The sequence below is a fragment of the Takifugu rubripes genome, chromosome 16 (genome assembly GCF_901000725.2).
Source record: "Takifugu rubripes chromosome 16, fTakRub1.2, whole genome shotgun sequence".
NCBI classification, from domain to species: Eukaryota; Metazoa; Chordata; class Actinopteri; order Tetraodontiformes; family Tetraodontidae; genus Takifugu; species Takifugu rubripes.
In genome coordinates this window covers 597,692-612,740 of record NC_042300.1, presented here as the reverse complement: position 1 = coordinate 612,740, position 15,049 = coordinate 597,692, and positions in this window count along the sequence as shown.

The window sequence follows — 15,049 nt, the reverse complement described above, 5'->3', positions numbered from 1 at the left end:
TGCTCATTCGCCTCCGCGGCGCGTCTCGTCTCCGCGGCGGCAGCTGCCACTGCCTCCTCGTGCAGCTGAATGATTTCCTCAATCCGTTCCAGTCGGTCCAGCGGGGACCAGATGAGAACCCAAATGCGACACAGGAGTTTGGCTGACCACCGCTTTATTGTCAGACACAGACAACAGACAGGATTCACTGGGGAGCGAGCAGAATAGAATAGTCGGGGACAGGCAAGGTCGAGATTGGGCAGAAGGCAGACAGGGTTTACCGGGGAGCAGGCAAAACAGAATGTCAGGAACAGGCAAGGTCGGAACCGGGCAGGCAAGCAAACAGGAATACGCTGGAAAGTCATCGGAACACGAATAACGATCTGGCAGGGAGCAGGTGTGCCTCCGGGGATTAAGAAAGGGGCTCATTAGTGTCCATGGACATGAGCAAACTAGTATCTATCTGATAAATACAATCTAAACCAGTCTAGTGCTGTTCCTTTAATCCCAATCATATGTTCCAGCTGCTGGAACGGGATGCTGTGATCTACTGTATCAAAAGCAGCACTGAGGCAGGCATCAGGCAGCAGAACCAGCATAGAGACCAGTCCATGATATGAAGCTATAAGAAGATCATTAGTAACTTTAATAAGTGCTGTTTCTGTGCTGTAATGAGCTCTAAAGCCTGACTGAAACATCTCAAACAGGCTGTTTCTCTGCAGGTGCTTCAGTAACTGAGTCATCACCACCTTCTCAAGAATTCTAGAGATGAAAGGAAGGTGGGATATTGGCCTATAGTTTGCGAACACATCAGGATCCTGTGATGGTTTTTTAAGCAATGGCTTAATCACTGCCACCTTGTTGGACCGGGGTACACAACCTGTCACTAAAGATTTATGCCCCTAGAGTCCAAAACAGTTGTCAAAATATATTGCAAGCTCACCTAAATCATTGACATTGAACCTTTCTACATGACCGTAAAATTCTGATCATTATCTGATTTCTGAAGTTATGTTATGCGCAATATGTCCACTAAATGGCATTTGATTATTAGATGGAATCACACAAGATGGTTTACCACTGACTTTGGTGCGGAAGGTTATCAGTTCGAATCCAGGTGAGCGGAACGTTAACTGATAGAGTCATACCGGCTCGGACATCGCCCGGGTCAACAAGGTCCGCGTCAGGGGTCAGGGAACCAGGGCCACCTGATGTCAAATTGGCTACTGGAACAAGGCATTCATGGAGCAGGGCAGAGAACGTGGTACTGATGGAGTATTACTACGGGAGTAACCCCAGCGAGAGAGGGTACATGCAGAGGATGTGGGAGATGTGTACTTCGAAACCCCACATCCTCACTGACTAAGACGCAGCTCTTAGCAGCAATAAGAAGCTACAAATATGCTACGGCAAGGGGGAGCCAGGACGCCAGGTCAGTATGGGGGTGATTTCATCATCACCCCCCAATATTGAGATTGGGTACAAAGCCCCAATGACAGACGGAATCGGGACAAGGGCAGCTGACCTGAGAGAGAGAATCAAGAAGTCCTGGGGGAACTCAACTACCTCCCTGCCAACGCTAACACACAAAGTACCAGACGAATCTCTACTGGAGGACTTGAACACGGCACTGTCAACCATCCCTACCACTACCATCACTGAGATGCAGCGGCAACAGTAATCCTACAGATGCTTGGCTATAAGAGGAAGAGCATGAATAGCCATAAGGAGCAAATGGCCCCATGGAGGAGAAGGCTAGAGAACATGGAGGCAACACAGAGAGAAGTCAGCCTCCTAACAGAGTAGAGGCGTGAATCCAAGGACACAGTGGCCCAAGAAGTACAACACACTGTCCATACCTGAGGCACTGGAGACTGCTAAGCAAAGGCTCACAACCCTGGCTACCCGACTAAAGAGGTACACAAGAGAAGTAGAGGAAAGGAGAATAAACGGGTGTTCTCCACCAACCCGGCAAACGTCTACTCTCAATGGCAGGACAACAAGATGACAACAGACCCACCCAGGGCTGAGACGAAACAATACTGGAAGAGTATCTGGGAGAAAGAGCCAACACACAACACTACTGCCCAAATAGCTGCAAGACCTACAGACTGAGCACAGCCAACTCCCTGAACAAGTCATCATCTTAGCAGACATCCAAACAAGAGTGTCCAAAATGAAGAGCTGGACAGCACCAGGGCCCAATAAGATCCATGCCTACTGGCTTAAGAATCTGACTGCATTCCATGAACGCCTAGCAGCACAGATGAACTAGCTGCTAAAATCAGGGGACAACCCAGAGTGGCTAACCCAAGGCCGGACAGTCCTCATAATGAAGGACCCCCAGAAGGGCACAATGCCGTCCAACTACTGGCCCATAACCTGCCTCAGCACCACATGGAAGCTCCTATCAGGCATCATAGCGGCTAAGATCAGCAGGCACATGGATCAATACATGAGCAGAGCACAGAAAGGCATAGGCAACAACACCAGAGGTGCCAAGCACCAGCTACTGGTCGACAGGGCAATTGCCCAGGACTGTAGGACATGGCACACCAACCTGTGCACTGCCTGGATTGATTACAAAAAAGCCTATGACTCAATGCCACACACATGGATACTGGAGTGCCTAAAGCTGTATAACATCAACAGGACACTAAGAGAGTTCATCCAGAACTCCATGAAGCTGTGGAACACGACTCTGGAGGCCAACTCAAAGCCAATTGCGCGGGTGAGCATCAGATGTGGCATATATCAAGGAGATGCTCTGTCCCCCCTGCTGTTCTGCATAGGCCTAAACCCCCTCAGCCAGATCATCACTTTCACATTAGGAAGCTACTGACGCGGCATGATGCTGAAAAGTTAATTCATGCTTTTGTTACTTCCAGGCTGGACTATTGTAATTCTTTATTATCAGGGTGTCCAAACAACTCTTTAAGAAGCCTCCAGTTGATCCAAAATGCTGCAGCCAGAGTTCTGACAGGTATTGACAAAAGAGATCACATAACTCCTGTAATGGCTTCGCTTCATTGGCTGCCCGTTAAATTTAGAATAATTTTTAAAACCCTTCTTTTGACCTACAAGGTCCTCAGAAGCCTAGCTCCATCCTACCTGGAGGAGCTAGTGATACCTTATCAGCCCAATAGACCACTCCGTTCTCAGAATGCTGGTCTTCTTGTGGTTCCCAGAGTTTCTAGGAGTAGAATGGGGGACCGAGCATTTAGCTACCAGGCCCCCCTGCTACTTTTAAGATCAGACTTAAAACCTGGCTCTTTGAAAAAGCTTATTGTTACTAATTCTGTAGTTCCAGTTACTATCATAGACAGACAAATTATCATACTTAGGGGGTCGTCTAATCATTAGGTTAACATCTGCTGTGCTGCTATAGACCAAGGCTGCCGGGGTCCGGAAACATGATCACCTGACAGGCCTCGGTCACCCCACTGGGTCATGGTTTCCTCTCCTCTTCTCTCCTTTCATCTCCTTTCCTCCCCCCCTCTATTCATTTACAGGTATCACCGCCTTCGGAGCTGCATGATGACCTCCAGCCCCGCTGACCTGCTGAACAGTGTATTTTTGTGTGTGTTTCTGTGCTCTGTGCCTCTCCTCTCCTCTCCTCTCCTCTCCTCTCCTCTCCCTCTCCTCTCCTCTCCCCCCTCCCTCTCCTTCTCCTCTCCTCTCCTCTCCTCTCCTCTCCTCTCCCACTCCTCTCCTCTTCCTCTTCCTCTTCCTCTTCCTCTCCTTTTCCCTCTCCTCTCTCTTTACCCAGCTGGCATCAGCAAGAGGGTACCCCTACATGAGCCTGGTCCTGCTCAAGGTTTATTCCTGTTAAAGGGGAGTTTTTCCTTGCCACTGTTGCTTGTCTGGGGTTAGGCCCTGGGATTCTGGAAAGCGCCTTGAAACAATTTTGATTGTATAAGACGCTATATAAATAAAGATTGATTTGATTTAAAATTGATCACCAAGAATGGCTATTGGTACCAGTTCCGAAGTGGAACAACCATCAGCCACCTCCTCTACATGGATGACATCAAGCTGTATGCCAAGAACGAGCGTGACATCGACTCTCTGAGTCACCTCACTAGGATCCACAGCAAGGACATCGGGATGTCATTCGGGCTAGACAAATGTGGGCGGATGATATCTAGAAGAGAAAATCACAACTGATGGGGTTGAACTACCAGAAGGAAACATTGCAGATGTGCAGCACAGTTACAAATACCTGGGGATCCCGCAGGTAAATGGTAACCATGAGGAGGTAGCTAGGAGGTCAGCCACAGCCAAATACCAACAGAGGTTAAGACAGGTCCTGAAAAGTCAGCTGAATGGTAAGCATAAGATCCACGCCATAAATACCTACGCCCTGCCAGTAATCAGATACCCTGCTGGCATAATACCCTGGCCACTGGAAGAGATACAAGCCACTGACATCAAGACAAGGAAGCTCCTCACCTATGCACGGAGGGTTTCACCCTAAGTCCAGTGTCCTGAGGCTGTACACAAAGCGGAAGGAAGGGGGCAGAGGACTAGTAAGTGTCTGAACTACTGTCCAGGAAGAAACAACAAGCTTCCGAGAGTACATCAAGAAGATGGCCCCCACTGACCCACTGCTGAGTGAATGCCTCAGGCAACAAAAGCCCACCAAGGAGGAGGAACCTGAGGGGCTAGGAAGTGGCTGATATCGAGAAAACTTACCAGTGGCTGACAAAGGCCGGACTGAAAGACAGCACAGAGGCACTAATCATGGCTGCACAAGAACAGGCCCTGAGCACCAGAGCAATAGAGGCCAGGGTCTACCATACCAGACAAGACCCCAGGTGCAGACTGTGTGGAGATGCCCCTGAGACAGTCCAGCACATCACAGCAGGGTGCAAGATGCTAGCAGGCAAGGCATACACCCGTGAACAACTCCTGGATATTAGATCGCAATGCCAGGAAACTTTTATCACCGATCTTCAACTCATCCCTGAGATCTCCAGGACGCCGGAGGCTACGCACTTTACCCGGCCGGGCGGAAGTGCTCGCAGGCGGCGTCGAGATCGTAAACAAAGGAGGGGGAAGCGCGGAGGGCTAAGAGCGAAGCTAAGGCTAACACCGCATCGGCTCTCTCTTCCCAGCATTTTCCTCGCCAACGTACGGTCTTTGGTAAACAAAATGGATGAATTACGTCTCCGACTCAACCACAGTAAGAGACTCTCGGACTGCAATGCCATGATTCTCACGGAAACTTGGCTAAACAGTGGCATACCGGACACAGCCATCGGGCTAACCGGGCGCTCCACACATCGGGCAGACAGAACAGCTGACGACTCCGGTAAGACCAGAGGTGGGGGGCTATGCATCTACATCAACAAGACCTGGTGCACCGACTCCGCTACTCTGAGGAGACACTGCTCAGCCAACGTGGAGTTTTTAATGGTTAAATGTAGACCGTTTTATCTGCCTCGGGAATTCACATCCGTTATCATAACAGCAGCTTACATTCCCCCGGATGCTAATGCCACTCTTGCGATGAATGAACTTCATGCGGCTATTAGCCAACAACAGTCCGCCCACCCAGAGGCTGCATTTATTGTTGCGGGTGACTTCAATCATTCAAACTTAAAAACTGTTCTTCCAAAATTCCACCAACATGTTTCCTGCAATACAAGAGGAAACAAAACTCTGGACCATGTCTACACAAACATGGCTGGTGCCTATACGGCAACACCCCTCCCCCACCTAGGACAATCAGACCACCTTTCTTTGTTCCTCACCCCCAAGTACTCACCCCTCATCAACCGCGTCAGGCCATCAATGAAGACCATCAAGGTGTGGCCGGCGGGAGCAGACTCCGTACTCCAGGACAGGTTTCAACACACGGACTGGAGTATGTTTACGCCCCAGGGCAGCTGTGGCTCACACACACACACCGACATTGACAATTTCACCTCCACTGTTCTGGACCACATCACCACCACCATCGACAGCATAACCACCACAAAGCGGATCACCACATACCCCAATCAGAAGCCATGGATGAACAAGGAGGTGCGGCTCCTGCTGAAGGCGCGCAACACCGCCTTCAGATCAGGAGAAGCCCAGGCCTACAGCACAGCCAGGGCTAACCTGAGGAGGGGCATCAAAAAGGCCAAGCACACCTACAAACGCAAGATTGAGGGTCACTTTTCCAGCTCTGACCCCAGGCGTATGTGGCAAGGCATCCAGGCCATCACCGACCACAAACCCAACAACTCCAGCCCCACAGTCATGGACACCACCTTCCTGAACGAGCTTAATACCTTCTATGCTCGCTTCGAAAAGGACGACAGGGACACTGCCACTAGGACCCCTCTCCCAGCAGACCACCAACCCATCACACTATCATCTACCGCCGTCTACACAGCCCTCAGCCGGATCAATCCACGCAAGGCTGCTGGTCCTGATGGCATCCCTGGACGTGTGCTCAGGGCATGCGCAGAACAGCTCGCCGGGATTTTTACGGACATCTTCAATCTGTCCCTCGCCCACGCAGTGGTCCCGTCTTGCTTCAAGGCCACAACTATCGTCCCAGTTCCGAAGCATTCCAGACCAACCTGCCTCAATGACTACCGCCCGGTAGCACTCACCCCCATCATCATGAAGTGCTTCGAGCGGCTGGTCCTGGCTCACCTGAAGGACTGCCTCCCAACCACACTCGATCCACACCAGTTTGCCTACCGCAGCAACAGGAGCATAGATGATGCAGTCTCCATAGCACTGCACTCTGTGCTCACACACCTGGACAACACGAACACTTATGCACGATTGCTGTTTGCTGACTTCAGCTCAGCTTTCAACACCGTCGTCCCCTCCAAGCTGATCACCAAACTTGGAGACCTGGGCATCAACCCCTCCCTCTGCAACTGGACTCTGGACTTCCTGACCGACAGACCACAGCGTGTTAGGTCAGGTCACAGCTGCTCCACCACCATCACACTCAGCACCGGTGTGCCACAAGGCTGTGTGCTGAGCCCGTTCCTCTACTCTCTATTCACCCACGACTGCAGACCTGTACATGGATCCAACTCCATCATCAAGTTTGCAGACGACACAACGGTGATCGGTCTCATCAGCAACAACGACGAGACAGCCTACAGAGAGGAGGTAGAGCGCCTGACCACATGGTGCGCTAACAATAACTTGGTCCTCAACACCAGCAAGACCAAGGAGCTCATCGTGGACTTCAGGAAAGCAAGAGGAGGCACACAGGACCCCATCCACATCAACGGGATGGCCGTCGAGCGTGTCTCCAGCTTCAAGTTCCTGGGGACCCACATCTCAGAGGACCTGTCCTGGACCACAAACACCTCCAGCATCATCAAGAAGGCTCACCAGCGCCTCTTCTTCCTGAGGACACTGAGGAAGAACCAGCTATCCTCGGCTGTCCTGGTGAACTTCTATCGCTGTGCGATAGAAAGCATCCTGACCAACTGCGTGTCAGTCTGGTATGGAAGCTGCACTATTGCTGAGCACAAGGCCTTGCAGAGGGTGGTGAAAACTGCCCAACGCATCACAAGGACTACACCCTGCCATCGGAGATGTCCAGAGGAAGCGCTGCCTGCATCGAGCACGCAGCATACTCAAGGACTCCTCCCACCCCGCCCACAGACTATTTTCCCTCCTGCCCTCTGGGAGGCGCTACAGAACCCTCAGGACTCGGACCAGTAGACTGAGGAACAGCTTCTTCCCCAGAGCGGTGTCCCTGTTGAACTCCTGCTGACCCTTACACACTCCACACCTCACTACACTACAGCAGTTTACACAACAACTCACTAGCTTAGTAACCAATGTAGCTACTGTTTAAACCTGTCCTGCGCACTCATGCACTTTATCATCTGTATCTGTATACACGTAATTTATAATTTGCACATCTCCTCTATCTTATGTAAATAGCTAAATAGCTCCTGCACTTATAGTCCAAGGCATTTAATGTAAACACCATCTGTAAAATATGTTTATAGCACAACCCGGTAAACAATTGTAAAATAACCGCCATACTGTATTTATTAAGTTATTATCCTCACTTGCTGCTTCTTTTGCACTTCTGGTTAGATGCTAAACTGCATTTTGTTGCTCTGTACCTGTACATGTGCAATAACAATAAAGTTGAATCTAATCTAATCTAATACATGGAGCGGCATAACCAGGTGGCTGGCATAGTGCACAGGAACATTTGCACTGAGTATGGACTGGAGGTCCCAGGGTCCAGGTGGGAGACACCCCCCGAAAGTACTGGAGAACAAGCAGGCCAAGATCCTGTGGGACTTCCAGATCCAGACTGACAAGATGGTGGTGGCCAACCAGCTTGACATAGTGGTGGTGGATAAACACCGGAAGAGAGTGGTGGTGATAGATGTAGCAATCCCGAGTTATAGCAACATCAGGAAGAAGGAACACGAGAAGCTGGAGAAGTACCAAGGGCTGAAGGAGGAGATGGAGAGAATGTGGGGCATGAAGGCAACAGTGGTCCCAGTTGTGATTGGGACACTAGGGGCAGTAACACCCAAGCTGAGTAGATGGCTCCAACAGATACCAGGAACCACATCAGAGATCTCTGTCCAGAAAAACGCAGTCCTAGGAACAGCTAAGATCCTGCACAGAACCCTCAGACTCCCAGGCCTCTGGTAGAGGACCCGAGTCTGAAGGAAGGAGGCACCGCCCAGGAGGGCGAGGAAGATATATATATATATATATATATATATATATATATATATATATATATGTGTGTGTGTGTGTGTGTGTATGTGTGTGTGTGTGTGTATGTACAGTATATAAAATCAAACATCTGAGAGACTAAGATAAATGTTGTTAAATATAGTGCAGACACAAGTGAACTGCTGCCCTGACATAAATGGAGAGAAGGTAACAGCTAGATGGAGAACAGATCTTTGCCCATTCCTCCCCTAAAGCTGTGTTTGTGGTTGTGCTGGGCCTCCCCACATCCTGACCTCCGCAGTTAGGGATCTCCAGACCCTCTGGGCAGTAAAGAAAGCACTCAGCCAGTGTGAAATATCTGCAAAGTATTAGCATGGACCAACCACAATGGCAGAGGATTGCACACAGTGCATAGAAGTTCTGCACAGCGGTGCGAGATGACATATCCGGTGCAGGCTGAAAGAACACAGCATCCCTTTGTGAAACATCATTGTGCAACTAGGGGGAGGTGGCGGTCTCAGGGGAAGAGAGGCAATGTCTTTGTTTTTATCTATTACTGTCTAAATCCTTGCTCTTAACATGGAGGCTGTGGGCCACTTTGCAGTCTGACATAATACAACTTGATTGTTAATAAGGGAGATTTACTAAAATGTTCCCTTTGAGTCTGTCTTTGAAAGTATTTGGATGAATTCAAAAAATAACTGGAGCCAGTTTGTGATTCTGTTTTTATATCCTGGTTTCATTTGTCAGATTCTTCCAAGGAGGAAGCAGGAAATCATAGTTTTTTGTTATTGTGAAAGAAAAAGGAACATGAAATACAAACATGATACACAGAAATATAATTTTACCACATATCATGTGGTAAAATCCCATCATGGCAATTAGGGTGAGTCCCACAGACATGTAAAGACATGTTGGACATGGGTCCAACTTGTCATGACTCACCCATGAAATCACAAGCTCTTGGCTAATAATTATATTTAGTCCTATTGTTGTAAAAGCTAAATAATGTAAAACTTTTTTGAGGCTGTAATTGTTTTATGTTAAAAGGACATTTACAATGTTTACATCATCCCATTACATCTATTATGTTTCCCCTCTAATGTGACCGGAGCTGTATTGAATATTTTTCCTTCTCTTCAATCATTATGATTTAAGTTTTTCATGTTTTCATCTAGTCAGAGCACAGTCATAAATCATGTAGTTTGAGGCTGTCAACATCCTAATTCAGTGAGTGAGTGAGTGAGTGAGTGAGTGAGTGAGTGAGTTTTGGGGTAAGTGATTATTTGCTATATTAGCAGTTTTAAATCATGGTCAGTCAGGATAGAATAATCCCCTCTATTGATTTTAGCACATCTGCAGCGAGGAGGTAGATCTCATAAAGGACAGCAACTGTAAGTATCAGCCAAAAAGGTCACTTCCCACTTCCCACTACTACAGAACCAGAGATGTGAAACTTGTCTGTTTTCTGACAGCCCCATGGTCACAGTGTAACAGTAGAACACAGGATCCTTTTCAATGACTGGGAAGTTTGGTGCAGCCACAGTTTGCAAAAATGCAGATGCATCTTTTTTCTCTTCATTGTGTTTCAAAAACACAACTATTGTCCATGTTCTGCCAGATATGCAGAGCACAACTTACAAACAGTAGCAAAGGTGTAAAGAACCAGTGCTCTCTTAGCTTTAAGACTATTCTTTTTTCTTGGAGACTTCAAGATCCAAAATATACTAAATGGATAATATTTTGTGGTTTTGAAGCATTCATTGCTATCACCAGACACTTCATATTAATATTGTGAGGAAGAGAAACCTGCTGCCCTCTTCTACATTCATCATTTAGACAAGCCCATGTGATACAAATAGAGGACATAAACCCAGGGAACGAGTAGATAGTAACTGATCATCTGAAGACATTTCCCAGGATCAGCTTTGAGGAGGTGTAGGGTTACTCTCAAACAGCATCCTATCAAAAAGGTGGAGTTTCACCTTCGGTTTTCACCACTTCCACTGTGATGTAAAACATAATTTCCCCCCCTTCCCTCTCCAGCTGTGAAAATATTTTCCCTGTCAAACATCTGTTGAAGGAATGTGGGGACAGAGCTGGCCCACTTCCTGTCAGTGAAGCTGCCTAATGGTATGCAGCCCCCAGCCACCCTTGACTCTGCTTATTTTTTTCCACAGTGTTTTCACACGCAATCCACATTCAACGCTGTAGCTCTGCATTCAAATACACCTGGACATCACTCTGTTTAAAGGGAGACCAGAGCCCATCATGTATGAATTAAGTGCTTAAATTCTTATCACAATTAAAAACGATTTAACCTTTCATGAAATTCAGCCATTCATGAGAAATCAACTAAAATGAAAGCTGTTGTGTTTATATTGCACTTGGAAACACAGAAATGTGCTGTAATTTGTATGTAAAGAAAATGGAATTGCAGCTAATTTCCTTCTTTTGTCCTGTCGTTTCTATCCTAAAGTCAAAATCCACCACGACTGCTCCACTTGCTCATCCTCATCAGAAATATTGATTTAAAAACCATTACATGCAGTGACTTAGTTTAGAATTTGGGTGAATGTTCTTACGTAGATGTCATAGAAGCATAATACAATGATGAAGGTATGGCTAAGGGGAGCTTTGAGTCTCTGAAGTATACACGCAGAACCAGTTCCATGATCCGTGTCTGTACCTCTGATTGACCACCGAGGTCAGGCTGTCCAGGAAACAGATGGCCAAGGGTCCGAGGTATGACCACATGCGGTGGTCAGCTGTGATTGGCCACATTCCGGTGTGGCTGGATGATGGTGGTGCACATAATCGGAGTGTGAGTGAAACACTATGTGGATTTGGCTGCTCCATGGTGTGGCAGGGGCAGCTGGGATCCTGCACAGAGTTGGCATTATTCATGTGGACTCCTGGCATGAGCACTTATGCACAACGCTGTGTTGGTGGTCCCTACACCAACTGCCACTTTCCGCACAAGTCTGCAGAAGGGCCACAGAAAATCAGAACAGAATAGTAGATTTCCTGTAAAACATCTTTAAAGACATGAGAATTACAAACTTTGATGGTAAATACATGAAACCTGAGACATATCAGTTGGGGTCTTATTCAGGTTTCATAAATAACATTCATGAAAATGCTGCGTTTGTCTCTTAGTCATTGTTTTTTTTTAAATTTGGTTTTAGTTATCTAATTCATATTGTGTGTTTTTAGTCACTTCGAGGTTGGCATTCACCCCAACAACTTGTTGGACATGTGTTTACAATAATGCAGCTCTGATTTTGTTCAAAATATTTTATACCATATAGACCTTTAATTCCTTAAGGAGATGTAATGACTTGTGGATGATCATCATATGTTCTCCAGTCATCAAAGTCGTCACGTGCATGTCTGACCGAACGCCCCACTTATAAACAAATGCAACATAAAAATGTCGTAAGAGAATAATGTTGCAATCACAGAAATTAAGCAGGAGAAATTATTCACAAACGCACAAAACAAATGCGAAAGAAAAATTCTGCAAATACGAAAACACAGAAAACCTCAACACAACTGCTAGAAAACGCAGCCTGTGCTGCTGGGGGGGCAAGCAGGAGGTCCAGATTAAAGTTAGCACACTTGGATTTTTTTCTATAATTTTACAGATTAGATTTACACATTGTGGTTAATGACAAACAGTAAATACATATGCCAAATCAATGATATACATAAATGCAGTTTTATCTGTGTAGTGCAGTGAGGTCACTGGAATACTTTGAATTAGCTTGAACTAGATGATCAGCTCACTCTCCATGTTAGTTTTTGCCTTTTTCCTCATCCACATTTAAGTATTAATGGGCATCAGCTTCATTCTCATATTGATTGAGGTATTCATCACTGTCATCAGCAAAGAGGGATGAGCCATTGTCCCACCACTCCATGAAATAAAAAATAAATTGAGGATACAGATGCTGCTGTCTTATGCCCGAGTGAGTTGAAAATTAATTACTTGACATTTAACACAATCTTAATGGCATCCTATTTAAAATTCTAACTAAATGATCAAATCAATTCAACTCACAACATTGCTGTGTTATGTAATAGAAAAATTGCAAGTCTTAAAATGACTACAGTCATTGCTTTGCAGCATTCTCCTATCTCCTGAAATCTCAAAACACTCTCTTAAATAAAATTATTCTAAAATCCGGACTCCACAATTCCAGCAGTACACAAAGACACAAACACGGTGGAGTGATTTAAAATGAGTCCCCAGCTTATCTTGAATGGAAACAGTTTCTATTTAAGAGTTAAACCACAAAATGGTGTTAATGTTGGTTCAGGAGTTAACCCAATTTAAATTGTGCCATAATGTACCAGTTTGAAATGCATTATTAACCAGTTATTAACCTTTTAAAATATTCTGAAATATTGAAAAAAATCCATTGGAAAAAAACACCAGTGCTATCAGTAATTATTTTGAGCTCAACTTAAGATACATTTGTGTTTGAGATTTGTGTTTCATGTATGTATGTTATTATTCATACAATACCACCCCCCACCCCCCAACACACACACACACACACACACACACACACACACACATCTAGGATATGTGGCTGATGCCTGGAGTCTGCCCATTTCATTTTCATGGTGGATGTTTTGTAGTCAACCTTGAACTCTTCCCATTTCCTTTTAGGCTACAGATTAGATTGGATTGATATCGAGCGATGCATTTACCCTCGATGGTGGGTCATACGGGGAGTCCACCATCAACATGCCCACATTCATTACTTTCAGTGCTTTTCTAATAAATAAGCCTTAAAAGATTCACAGGGGAGGTAAAGGTCAGATTGAGGTTTTTCTACAGTGTGACCAGGATTGAACTGGGACTACCTTTCTAAGAAACTGGAGAGTGGCAGATGTGATTATGTTTTCCATCTTTTTTTACCATTAACATTGAGTACAAGATGCCTAATGTAAAGACACAAAATATACTAAACAGAATCCAATAATTCCATTCGTTCATATTGGACAATAATACATGCAGAATTCAGCCTTTCCTCTCATTACAGAATTGATATAGTATTAAAAAACATAATAGGATTTAATGCACTAGAATTTACATAACTAGAGTGTCATAAAAATGCTGTTATGTTATAAATTACTGGTGCCATGTGACATCCAGAGAGATAAAGTGCTGTTGTGTTGACGGAGGCAGGTTGTGATTGCTGTGTAACACTCCATGAGATTGCATTGCCAGATCTGAAGATTTATGAGCCGTCTGTGGTGCTGCACACATTTTATTTTCCCTCAATATTTTTGGAGGAGGCTGGCAGGAATCCTATCCTGCAGCAAATGGAAACAAAAGAGGACAATCTTCTTTCTGCCTGCAGCTGCTTTCCTGGTTTCAACATGAGACCAACACTGCCCCCTTGAGTGTCTGTGGCTCCAACTGTAAATTTGCTGGATGCGTGTACGGCGCCACCCAGGAAGGGCTTAGTATACTTCCCAAATTTCAATTTCCACTAAGAGTCGGTATGACTCCCTACATCGATAATCCTTGCCACAACAACGCCGCCCCAGGAATTCCGCCTGGAGAATTATCAAAGCCGCACAAGTCCTTACTAGTGAGGGGAAGAGACTGGTCCAATGTACAAGATTAATGCTTTTATGTCCAAATTTCTTCTAACAATAATCACTAAAATACACGCACGCATCCATTCACACACTCAAACATGCATATATTAGATTCAGATTCACAATATTTATCCTAAAAAAAACCCACACCACACAGGGTAGGATCCGCATTAACCAATTACGAAATAATGAAACAGTAATGGAACCCAAATAAACATACAAAAATAACCCAAACAGCACACAAATAAAACAAACCCAAATCAAACCCAAATAACATGCAAATTAACCCACACAACAAACAAAGAACACACTTAATCAAAACCAAAGAACATGCGAAGTAACTCACATAGTAAACAATGAAACATCACGAGTCAACCCCAAATCCCCCCACAAACAAAACATTAAACCAAATAAAATGGATCCTAATCCTTCTAGAGGCGCAGTTCACTTACACACACACACACACACACACACTTTAAAACTTGGACCCAGCACAACGATACCTCTCAGAGGTAGACAGGAGCGGCGCAGGACAGCGCAAGGTTGGAACCGTGCGCGATTAACCAAATGCGGATGGCAAAACAGCAGCTGGCCAACAGCAGCGAGAGGGAAGCGCCCCAGAGCCGGCACCTGTAACAATTACTCCTGTCATGAGGGAAAAGCAATTTAGATTCGATGATAATTCCCCATATATAGTGGAGCTAAAAGCAGCCACTACCTACCGTCAGGTAAGGAAAAAAATCTTTGAAGCGAGGAAGACGCACACCGAGCCACC